The sequence below is a fragment of the Bos taurus genome, chromosome 22 (assembly GCF_002263795.3).
Source record: "Bos taurus isolate L1 Dominette 01449 registration number 42190680 breed Hereford chromosome 22, ARS-UCD2.0, whole genome shotgun sequence".
Classification (NCBI taxonomy): Eukaryota; Metazoa; Chordata; class Mammalia; order Artiodactyla; family Bovidae; genus Bos; species Bos taurus.
In genome coordinates, this window is record NC_037349.1 from 12,365,429 (window position 1) to 12,376,957 (window position 11,529).

At 40.3% G+C, this 11,529-nt stretch overlaps 1 long non-coding RNA gene across 1 annotated transcript; it reads right to left on the reverse strand.

Moving 5' to 3' along the window:
- Positions 1 to 793: 793 nt before the first annotated feature.
- LOC112443505 (uncharacterized) lies at positions 794 to 9,742 on the reverse strand. The gene is made up of 3 exons (XR_003031899.2): positions 9,435 to 9,742; positions 6,626 to 6,737; positions 794 to 4,591 (listed from the first exon to the last, which is right to left on the reverse strand). It is a non-coding gene; the product is annotated as an uncharacterized lncRNA (long non-coding RNA).
- Positions 9,743 to 11,529: the final 1,787 nt, after the last annotated feature.

Consider the following 11,529-nt stretch of genomic DNA (forward strand, 5'->3'; position numbering starts at 1 on the left):
AATCCTGGCTGGGGTTTTCCTCCTTCTTGTTTTACCGTCTTTGCTCTTTTTCTTGTGTTCCTGAGATTACTTCCTAAATAAAGCAGCTACACTAAGACCGCACATAGAATCTACCTTCTGCTGGACATAGACCAACAAAGATACATATGTATTAGATTATCCTATTAATTGTATTGCTCACGACCTCTAAGGAATGATTCTCAAATCTCATTTCATATTATAATCAAGTGGAGAAAAAAGGTTTCTAGAGACTGTCAAAAACATCCAGATTTAGTAAAGAGAGACTTTATTCAAAAGGATTACTGGGTTACAGCTCAGGGAACTTGGGAGAGACCCTTAACCAAAGTTTGGCTAACAAGCATTTTGTTCTGATTGGTCAACAGTGACAAGCAGTCCAGTTAATCATTTATGAAGTCAAGAATGGGAACTTAGAGGCTAGTCTTGTCATAGGTGAACAAGAAGGATGCATGAGTCTTACCTAAGTCATATGGAAGAAAATGCTTCTTTCCAGTCTTTTCCAGAACACAAAAGACGCTCTGTCCGTGTGTGTATGTGTGTGTGTAGGTTTCTTTAACTATCCTTGTTTTCCATGAGTACACGGTCCAGGTAAAATTTAACATTGTCAGGATAAAGTCTGGACTTCAATACTTTCTAGAAGCTCCCTAGGTAATGTATGGATTTCAATAAGAGACTTGAAAGACACATCAACTAATCAAAATGCGTGGACTTTATTCAAATCCTAATTCAAACAAAACTATTTGTAAAAATGACTTTTATAAAACAATTGGGAATTTTAATACTGAATCTTTGATGAAGTAATTACTGCTATTTTTTAGGTAGTATAATGATATTGTACCTATGAATTTTTAATTAAAAAATGATATTGGCATTTTGGTTATTTTTTTTTTAAGATCTCATATTTTAGAGATACTGCCTGTAGGAAGTGTTTATAGATTAAATGATACAGTTTCTGGAATTTGCTTCAATATAATATAGAAGGGGAGAAAGGGGGTAGGGAAAGTTGGCCAGGAATTGGTAAATGTCGAAGTTGGGTGGTAGGTCATAAGAGTTCATTAGCTTAGTCTGTCTACTCTTGCATGTTTGAAATAAAAAGGCTTTCCTAAGAAACTTCCTTGGGCTTCCCAGGTGGTGCTAGTGATAAGGAATCCACCTTCCAATGCAAGAGATGCAGGTTGGATCCCTGGGTCAGGAAGATCCCCTGGAATAGGAAGTGGCAACCCTTCCTACACCTGTATTCTTGCCTGGAAAATTCCATGGATATGGGAGCTTGGAGGGCTACCATCCATGGAGCTGCAAAGAGTAAGACATGACTGAGCAACTGAGTACATACACAGAAGGAAGCTCCCTAACTGACCTTAGTAGGCAGCCCATGTTGAAAACCGCTATTATAAGCCTTACTTCTTTTTCTGTCTACTCAACTGCCAAGACCTGAAAGAGATTTGTTAAGGGGTCTGTTCCCATGGCTATTGTATTTCTATCAGTTTCTCCTTGTATTTTACACATTGCTTCATTTATATAATTCATTGTTTTATTAGTTGTCTCAGTAAGGTTTATGAACCTTAGGAAAGGTTTCTTTTCCTTGGGAAAAAATGTTCATGGCAAAAGTAAAGGAAAAAAACTCAAGCAGTATAAAAAGGTATATACAATAAAAACTAGACTTCTCTTTCATCTCAGATTCCCAACTTTCAGTCCCTCTCTAGAGCGTCAGACACAATTATTAGTCTCCTCTGTCTCGATCAAGGAATAGTCAATGTATATGTGAACACTCGTATGTATACATGTACACATACTTGGACTTCCCTGGTGGCTCACACAGTAAAGCATCTGTCTACAATGTGGGAGACCCAAGTTCAATCCCTGGGTCAGGAAGATCCCCTGAAGAAGGAAATGGCAATCCACTCCAGTACTATTGCCTGGAAAATCCCATGGACAGAGGAGCCTGGTAGGCTACAGTAGGCTACAGTCCATGGGGTCGCAAAGAGTCAGACACGACTGAGTGACTTCACTTTCACTTCGCATATACTTGGAAGGTAGCTATGCTCACCACTATATCACCAATGCCATACTCAGGTACATATATTTGAATGTCACGTATATGTATGTACATATACAGACACGGTCAGTCATGGGCTTCCCTGGTGGCTCAGATGGTAAAGAATCCTCCTGCAATGCGGAAGACCTGGGTTTGATGCCTGGGTTGGGAAGATTCCCTGGGGGAGGGCATGGCAACCCACTCCAGTATTCTTGCCTGGAGAATCCCCACGGACAAAGGCACCTGGCAGGCTACAGTCCATGGGTTACAAAGAGTCGGACATGACTGAACAACTAAGCACACACATACACACATAACATTGGGACCACAGGATTTTACACTCTGTTAGACTTGCATTTATCACTTAAATCTAGTACAGAAAATGGCTTCAGTGGAAAACTGTGCACTGTGGTCAACCTTGCAGCATTACTGACTGTGTTTCTATGAGAGCTATTTTACCACTCTGTAAATTACAGATAACTGATAATAAGGCAAAATAACTCCTACCTATAGACACGCAAGTCGATTCTGCCGGGTGCAGGGACAAACCCCCTACACACACACCTGTTGAAAACCAGTTTACCCCTCATTTGCACGTCCATTTCAACCTTCCTTTACTGCATATGAATCTTTGCTTCTTGACTTCTCCTTTGAACCAGTTATGACATCTGCCTAGCCCTCCTCTATACAAAGTCTTTCCCTGTCCCTGTTTCTTGTTTGCAAGAAAAATGCTTCAGTCTCCAGGCCTTTCCCAAGTTCCAAAAAACTGGCTCAAGCAGTTAATGATTAGGAAAAGAGAGTCACAGGACTCCTGGTTCCTTCTGAAAGAAATATAGATAACAATCTGATCCATATCTTTGAGCATTTCTGCAGAAACTAAGACCCTCACCCAGGTGAGGAAGGGGACTACATGCTGATCACAAGCACTAGAACTCAGACTGGCTGGAAACCAGAATGCTGAGATTCCTGAAACATCATCCTGTTACCTTGCCATCAACCAGTCAAAAGAAGGTCCACAATCTAATCAGGCATCTCACCACTCTCTCCCCTAACAGTGTCTTTTAAACCTCTTGCCTGGAAGTCATTGGGAAGTTCAGGCCTTTTGAGCGCAAGCAGCCCGTTTACCTTGCTTGGCCTTTGCAATAAACCTTTCTCTGCTCCAAAAACCAACTTTTTGGTTTGTTTGACCTCATATGTGCTAGACACATGAACTTAAGTTCAGACAAGAGTGCCTTCATTTTGAGCAAAATTAAATCTTTAGCACTTGTTAATTTTATGTCTGTATAAGAGTCATGGTTTTCCTTTCTTTTTTTTTTTTTTTGAGAATTATCCTTTAACAGTGTTTCGCAAATAGGCTGAACATCCAACTCTGGAATTTGAGGAAAAGCCAACTATATTTTTTCTCTCATTGTCCAGTGTGTGTAACTGTCTGGATGCATCAACTCATTTAATCTGTCCCAGTCATTTGCTTCAACAATATTCTTTTACTTGTATTTTTAAGTCAAATGTAATTACACTTGTAGGATGAATTTCTAGAAGAGAAACTGCAAAATCACTCTCCAAAGAGATTAAACCAATTTACCCTCCCACAGAAGAGTATATAAAATGATGGGTTTTCCACATTCTCTAAACACAGTACATTATCAAACTTTTAGATCTTTTCCAGTCTGGTAGGTGAAAAATGTAATCTTACTTAAATATGTATTTCTGTCATTGTGAATGAGATTAACCACATTTTCATACAATGTAAGCCATTAATTTTCTTTTTCTGTAAGCTGCCTATCTATGCCCTTTGCTCATTTTTTCCATTGTGCTTTGATATTGTTCATATTAACTGGTAAGCTTGGTATATTAAGGAAATTGGTCCTTTGCATGTGTGTTGCATTGCGGTGCTGGGGTACCATGAAGAGATGGAACAAAACAAGCATACTACAACTCAGTGGATTGAGAATATAGCTGCATCTAGAAGGCTGCAGATCTCATATCTCCTCCAGCCCTCCAGATGAGACTGAGCTGTTACCTTCTCATTCACAACCGCTCAGCAATGAAGATCTAATTGAAGTGCAAGAAAAAAGGTGCACTGAAAAGTTACCATGGAAACTGCCCCTCCCACGGCATTTACCATTCAAAGGCTTCTGCAGGCATTCATGTACAACAAATTAGCAAAGAAAGATTTCCAGACTCAAAACCCTAATTTTGAATGCAGTTTAAAGGTGTTTGGAGGCACAAAGAATACCTGTGGTTTCTATAGGGAGACTACCAGGAAAAGCATTGTCTTGGGTTCAGCTTCTGTGAGCTATAATTTGTTGAGACATTAGAGGGTACTTTGTTTTTGCTGCAGTTTTCCCTCCTTCCCCCACCTTCTGCTGATGGTTGCCAGTTCATAGTGCTTGCTGATCTCAGGAGTGGTTTATAATACCAGGCCTGAAGCTTAATGATTACCTCTTGTCTTGCCTTTAGTGAAAGCCCAAGCTCACTGAAGAGGTTAAGCTGTGAATCCAGGAGGGAAATGGCATGCAGGGAAAAAATCCACGCTCTCTGTAGGGCAGAGAAGGCAATGAAAGCTGGAAGAGAGGTTCCACAAGGAGTAAAGACCTGTGCGTTCATGCTCAGTCACTTCAGTCATGTCTGACTCTTTGCAACCCTATGGACTGTAGTCCGCCAGGCTCCTCTCATCCATGGGATTCTCCAGGCAAGAGTACTGGAATGGGTTGCCGTGTCCCGCTCCAGGGGATCTTCCCAACCCAGGAATCGAACCATGTCTCCTGCATCTCCTGCATTGTAGGTGGCCTATTTACCACTGAGCCAGCTGGGAAGCCCTGAAGACCTGTGACCAATGTTGAAAGTATCCTGGTTGGTGAGAGATCCTGGTCAATGACGGCTGGGTATCTTAGGCAGGTAGGGCCCTGGGCACTGGGATTTCCATAACAAAAAACCCTAGTTAGTTCCAATACAGGAAAAGAACAGAGGCCTCGACACTTTCAAAGGACACTGGGCATTTCAGTTCTAACCGTTGTGGCCAGAGGATTGTTGATGCCTCCCCATATATGACTCCTGGTCATTTGTAAGTTATCTAATGCTGGATCAGGGAGGCAGGGGAGTCTTAACAATGACTGAGGTTGATTTTTTTTCTGTCATTTTGGCCATCTGGGACCTCAGAACTATAAATAATTTTAATAATCTAATATGATATACTTATATATCAGAATTTTGGAGTAAGATTCACATCCACTGTACTTTTTTGGACTAGGATTTTAAGAAGCCTTGGCCAGTTTAGTTCCTGTACAAAAATCCCACCACAAAAAAACCATATTTGTGATGTAGTTTTAATTTTTTTGTTCACTTAATATATACATATAACTGCATAAATTTTATTTCCTTTTATTCTAACAATCAATTATGGTTTTTTATGGGAGTGAACAGACTTTCTGAAAATGTACTTTGATTATGACATTTTATCAGTAGGAAATGTGTATCATGGATTTTAAGGTCTGTCTTGTCTCATTAAAGCCAGTGAGATTTAAAATCAGGGATGGCCTGGATGGTTCTCTGCTGCCCTCCAGTGGGAAAGCCAGACAAGGTCAAACATTTTTGGAAAGAAGAGATTGGTTTCTATTTCTAATATTGGCATGTAAAAATATAGACAGAAAAAAGAAGAAAAAAACTAAAAGATACTTTTTTCCTAGTGTGTTTAGAAATAAGTTAATGTTGAATAATGAGCTACTTAGTACCATGGCTTCTAAGACTAATTAAAACTGAGGATTTGCTGACAATCTAGAAGCTAAACTAACCTACAACTTTTGACATAAATATTGTAAACATTCTGAGTCTCTATGTTTACTTATATAATATTGTTTAACTCATGCATATTTGTTTAATTATGACCTTGTAGTCTATCATGACACCCTATTTCTTTAGAAAAGCATTCTTTTAAAGAATCATTAAACAATTATAAGGAAATAATGAAACTTCTCTGGAGAAGGCAATGGCACCCCACTCCAGTACTCTTGCCTGGAAAATCCCACGGGTGGAGGACCCTGGAAGGCTGCAGTCCATGGGGTCGCTAAGAGTCGGACACGACTGAGCGACTTCACTTTCACTTTTCACTTTCATGCATTGGAGAAGGAAATGGCAACCCACTCCAGTGTTCTTGCCTGGAGAATCCCAGGGACAGGGGAGCCTGGTGGGCTGCCGTCTATGGGGTTGCACAGAGTCGGACACAACTGAAGTGACTTAGCAGCTTAGCAGCAATGAAACTTCTCACTTTCTCCATGAATCTGGTTGATATGATGACAGGCTTACATTAAAAAGTTTATTAGGTATTTCTGCATTAACTGCATGAGGGTTGAAGTTCTATTCCTTTTTAACTTCATCTTTAAAATATCCACATTAATGCAGTAAGTGCTAGCAGACAATATTAGCTGCAAACCAAGGCACTCATGATTGTGTGTCTTTAAACAAGTTTTCAAAACACATTAATTCCTCTAAAACAATTAAAACAAAAAACAAGAAAACATTCATGTCTATCTCCTGATGACGGTAAGAAGTCGAGAATATGGTTTAAGGACATACCTGGTCACCTTCACTTCCTTCAGTAAATGGATTATGGAGCCAGAAAACAGGCATTTAAGCATGTGGACAAATATGTAAAAAGGCCTTATCATTTCATGAATCTTTTTCCAGGCTGTTGAAAATAAGAAAGTAGATAAGAACAAAAGATTATACTTCAAGCTTGTTTGAAAATTTTAAAAAGTGATAGCGCCTACATTACATAAACATCTATCTTAGGAAATTACAACACTTTGGTAATGTTATTATAACACTTTGGCATAGTTTCCTGAGCAAGGTGATGATTAAAAACAATACCTAAAGTATACTGAATATTTCCTACCTACCAGGTACTGTGTGAAGATTATTTCATAAGAACTATATGAAATAGTACTGTTGTTATTCCACTTAACAGATTTTTAAAAAACTGAAGATGTAAGAAGTTAATTAACTTGCTCAAGTAACTTGACAGAGGGAAGGGTCAACCTCCAAAGCAAGATTTAACAAGTGTGGTCTATTTGGAAATAGAAGCCTTCTAGAACTTTTTTACTTTTTTTTAATGGATTGTATTTTTATTTAATATACAGGTAGATTTTTTTTTCAGGATGTTAAAGTTTTCATGTTGTATGGGAGTTTAAACAGAGGTCTCAAAATCTAAGAACAATAATAGTAGGTGTCAAGCCTTCTTACATTTGTATAAAGGTGCCAATCTTCCTATGTAGAAAATTCTGAGATTGATAAGGGAATTCTGCCAGGATAAGCCTCCTGACAGTTACACAAGAGAAGACAAAGAATTAAATGGAGAGTGATAAAGCTTATGGTGAATCTATCTCTGTAAAGTTGTGAAAGTTCTGTGATACTTCCCCTCCTCATGGAGAAGGGGTAACATGCTGCTGCTGCTAAGTCACTTCAGTCGTGTCCGACTCTGTGCGACCCCATAGACGGCAGCCCACCAGGCTCCCCCATCCCTGGGATTCTCCAGGAAAGAACACTGGAATGGGCTGCCATTTCCTTCTCCAATGAATGAAAGTGAAAAGTGAAAGTGAAGTCGCTCAGTTGTGTCCGACTCTTCCCGACCCCATGGACTGCAGCCTACCAGGCTCCTCCGCCCATGGGATTTTCCAGGCAAGAGTACTGGAGTGGGGTGCCATTGCCTTCTCTGAAGGGAGAGTATATTAGTTATCTATTGCTGCATAACAAATTATCCCACAACAACAAATATTTATTATCTCACAGAGTTTCTGTAGTGGGAAGAACTTGGGAGTTTAGCTGAATAGTGCTGGCTCAGAAATTCTCATCCAGTTGCAGTCAAGATGCCATCTGATTAATCAAGCTGAGTTCCCATGCACACACTCTTGCTACAAGATGTCTAGAAAAACTGAGTAACTGCCTTTCTCACTTTCTGTAAGCAGTGCTCACTACCTCCAAGACACACAGTGGGGAATTCCTCAGACACAGAACGAAAACTCAAATGATGGACAGCAGAAAATAAAGCCACAAAACTATCAAATGTAAAGTCATCCCTTTGGCTGCTCTACACCAAATAACCATTGCTTTCAATGATTATACTTCAAAAAGGTTGCTATTTAAAATATTGCAACTATTCTTTACACAGTCAAGGGTGCACTCACTCTGTCACTCTTCAAGAGAGTCAACCCAAAGTTTCATCAGTTACTACATCCATTTCTAAGTCTAAAACCTCTAGTTGCTATCTATTCCCCTACAGTTTACTAAATAACGAAGTTTACCAACAGTATCACACTTCATATATAATAATGAAGTAAAGGGTAAAGAAAGAAAAGTTAAAACACATAAAAGTATACATCAAGGACTTCCCCTGTAGTCCAAAGGTTAAGACTCTACCTTCCAATGTAGGGAACACGGATTCCATCCCTGGTCAGGGGACTAAGATCCTACCTGCAGCAGAATGCAGCCAAAAATAAATTTTATTAAAAAAAGTATACATCATACACCAAGAAAGGAAACGAAATATAACTGCTCTCGTTTCTTCCCCTGACTATAAGAACTTCACTTCTCTTTATGACTTTCTTTTTCCACCAGCCATTCTACTTTTCTTTTACCTTCAACAAATACGTTCATTTCTAAGAGATCTGAGTCTTTGACGGACATATCTGTTTCATACCAGCAAACCTATTTTTGCTTCATGATCAAGATTAATTACTGCCACCAAAACCCTAAACTTGTTCTTCTTCTCTTGCCTATTCAGTGACACGAGACATGCAAAATGATTAGGTGGCCGTCCCAGCTCCAAATCAATGGAACCATTGTTCAGTCTTGTTGGAAGAATTCCTTTCTTTGGTTAAAACAAACAAACAAACAAAAAACTCTAAACCAGCAAAGCTCATACCCTCAGAGAATGGCAATTAAAAAAAAAATTGTAATTGGGGTCCATTAGGTATAACATCCCTTTGTTCCTAAACCCACTAATTTTGCCTTTGGAAATGTAGTGGTTTTAAACATATCCACAGATTCCTTGACATATCTTCCATTTAAAAAAGGAGTCTCCAAGAAGCTCAAATCAGTGCTCATGACACCCTAGAGGAGTAGGATGGGGTAGGAGGTGGGACAAAGGTTCAGGAGAGATGGGACATATTTATACCTATGGCTGATTCATGTTGATGTGTGGCAGAAACAAACATAATATTGTAAAACAATTATCCTTCGATTAAAAATAAATGAATTCATTTTTTAAAAAATTTTTAGATACAAACAGCCTTAGCAACTAAGTTCTATGAACCAAATGTGGTTTGAAGTCACTACAGTGGAATCAGGACTTCCACTGTTAGTTTAGAAAAGGCATTACAGTTCCTACCTGGATTTCTCTCTCCTGGGGTGCTTGCCCTTGGAATCCAGCTACTATGTTGTGAGAAACCAAACAGCACTATGGAAAGGCTGTGAGTAGGTGTTCTGGCCACAGATTCAGCATCAGTCACCAGACATGGAGTGGGCCTTTAGATGATTCCAGCTCCCAACTTATTGCTGCCCCAACTGGCAGCAAGTGGAGAATGGAACACAGATAAGCTGTCTCCACTGAGCTCAACAAAAGTTACAAATTACAAATCTGTAAGCAAAGTAAATTTGAAGATGTTTTAAACAACTAAGTTTTAGGGAAGTTATACAGAAATAGATAACAAGAACAAGAAAAAAGAGTGTCAAACATTGGACACTAGTTCAAAGCATATACTTCTTCCTATAACACAGCATCAAAAAGGGTTGTTTCCCAGAAAGCACCATAACAAGGTCTTCAGTAAGACAAGCATATTTAAACTTAAAGTAAGTGTATTTCAGAAAGGACAAACAAGTATTGCTTCCTCAATGGTGGGGAGAGACAATGAAATCCACTTGCCTCCAAGTGGTTGACTGGTCTTCCTGGAGCATGAGGTCTATCACCACCTCAGGACTGGTCTCTGCTGCTAGCAAACTGATGTCATCACTGCCATTTCATTCATGAGTCTACTGAACCACTGAGCCTGGCAAAGGAGGCTAAGTTTCATCCACCTAAAGTGGTTCATTTCATCCAGATGATTCTTAACATTCATTCTGCAAAGTCCATCACCATATTCCTTCCCAAGTCTTCCCTGTTATCAGTTCTCCCAATCATGCTCTTTTCATGTCCTTGACCAACTAACTGGCCAAATAATTAGCCTTGTACGATGAATTATTACCTAAGACTTATAGCAAGTGTCAGAATTCCCTCAGGTCAAATATTCAGTCAGAAAGGTCTAACTGTCCTAGAAAAAGAGATGGTTTACACCAGATACTAGTGTGAGGCCCAGTTCCTTCAGGATTTGGAACTTTGTTGTCACTGTAAACAATTTTAAATAGTGTATTTCTTTGCCTTCTTATGACAACAATTTCTCTTTTTTTTTTTTCAGCCTCATGGCTTGCAGAATCTTAGTTCCCCACCAGGGATCAAACCTTTGCCTCAGCAGTGAAAGCCCTGAGCCCCAACCACTGGACCAGGTTGAGGCCTACCTGCCCCAAGGCCACAGAAGCAGAGCCCAGAGCCAAGGTCACAGCAGAAGCTGATCGAGCCCTTTGTAACTACTGCCAAAAGCTCCTGATAATCACTAACAAGCTTCCTGATTTCCAATAAGGCAAAGATGCCCATTCGAGTAAATACCCTATAGCACCCCAACCAATCACCTAATAACTCCAACCATCCAGCAGGACTTTTGTCTTAAGAGTATAAAAATTGGCTATTAACCCACAAAAACTGCCAGCTTTCCCTGGTCTGTCAGGAGGTCAGCCCCTCTGCACTCACAGTGCCTACGTTATCTCTGTTCTTTGTTCCTAACAAATTCACTCTCTTCCTGAAATGCTCTGTGTCTGGAAATTCTTTTCCAGTCATTTCTCAGACTGCCTCAACAAACCACCAGAGAATTCCCTCTCTCTTATTTAATCAGATACTCGGAGCCTCCTGAAGATGGGGCGACCTTCTTTGCCAAACCTTCTACTTCACCTCCTTCCAGGGCAGTTTATAATTCTCCGCCCTTTTAGGTACTTAATGGTAAATATATCGGATCCCCTAGCTGCCAACAAACGTTTGAAAGGGGTAGCTGCTGCTGCTGCTAAGTCGCTTCAGTCATGTCCGACTCTGTGCGACCCCATAGACGGCAGCCCACCAGGCCCCGCCGTCCCTGGGATTCTCCAGGCAAGAACGCTGGAGTGGGTTGCCATTTCCTTCTCCAATGCATGAAAGTGAAAAGTGAAAGTGAAGTCGCTCAGTCGTGTCCGACCCTCAGCGACCCCATGGACTGCAGCCTTCCAGGCTCCTCCGTCCAAGGGATTTTCCAGGCAAGAGTACTGGAGTGGGGTGCCATCGCCTTCTCCGTGAAAGGGGTAGAGGTGCCATCAAAGGCCCCATTTCCAGCATTAATTCTGTCAGCATTTTTCTTCTACTTGGG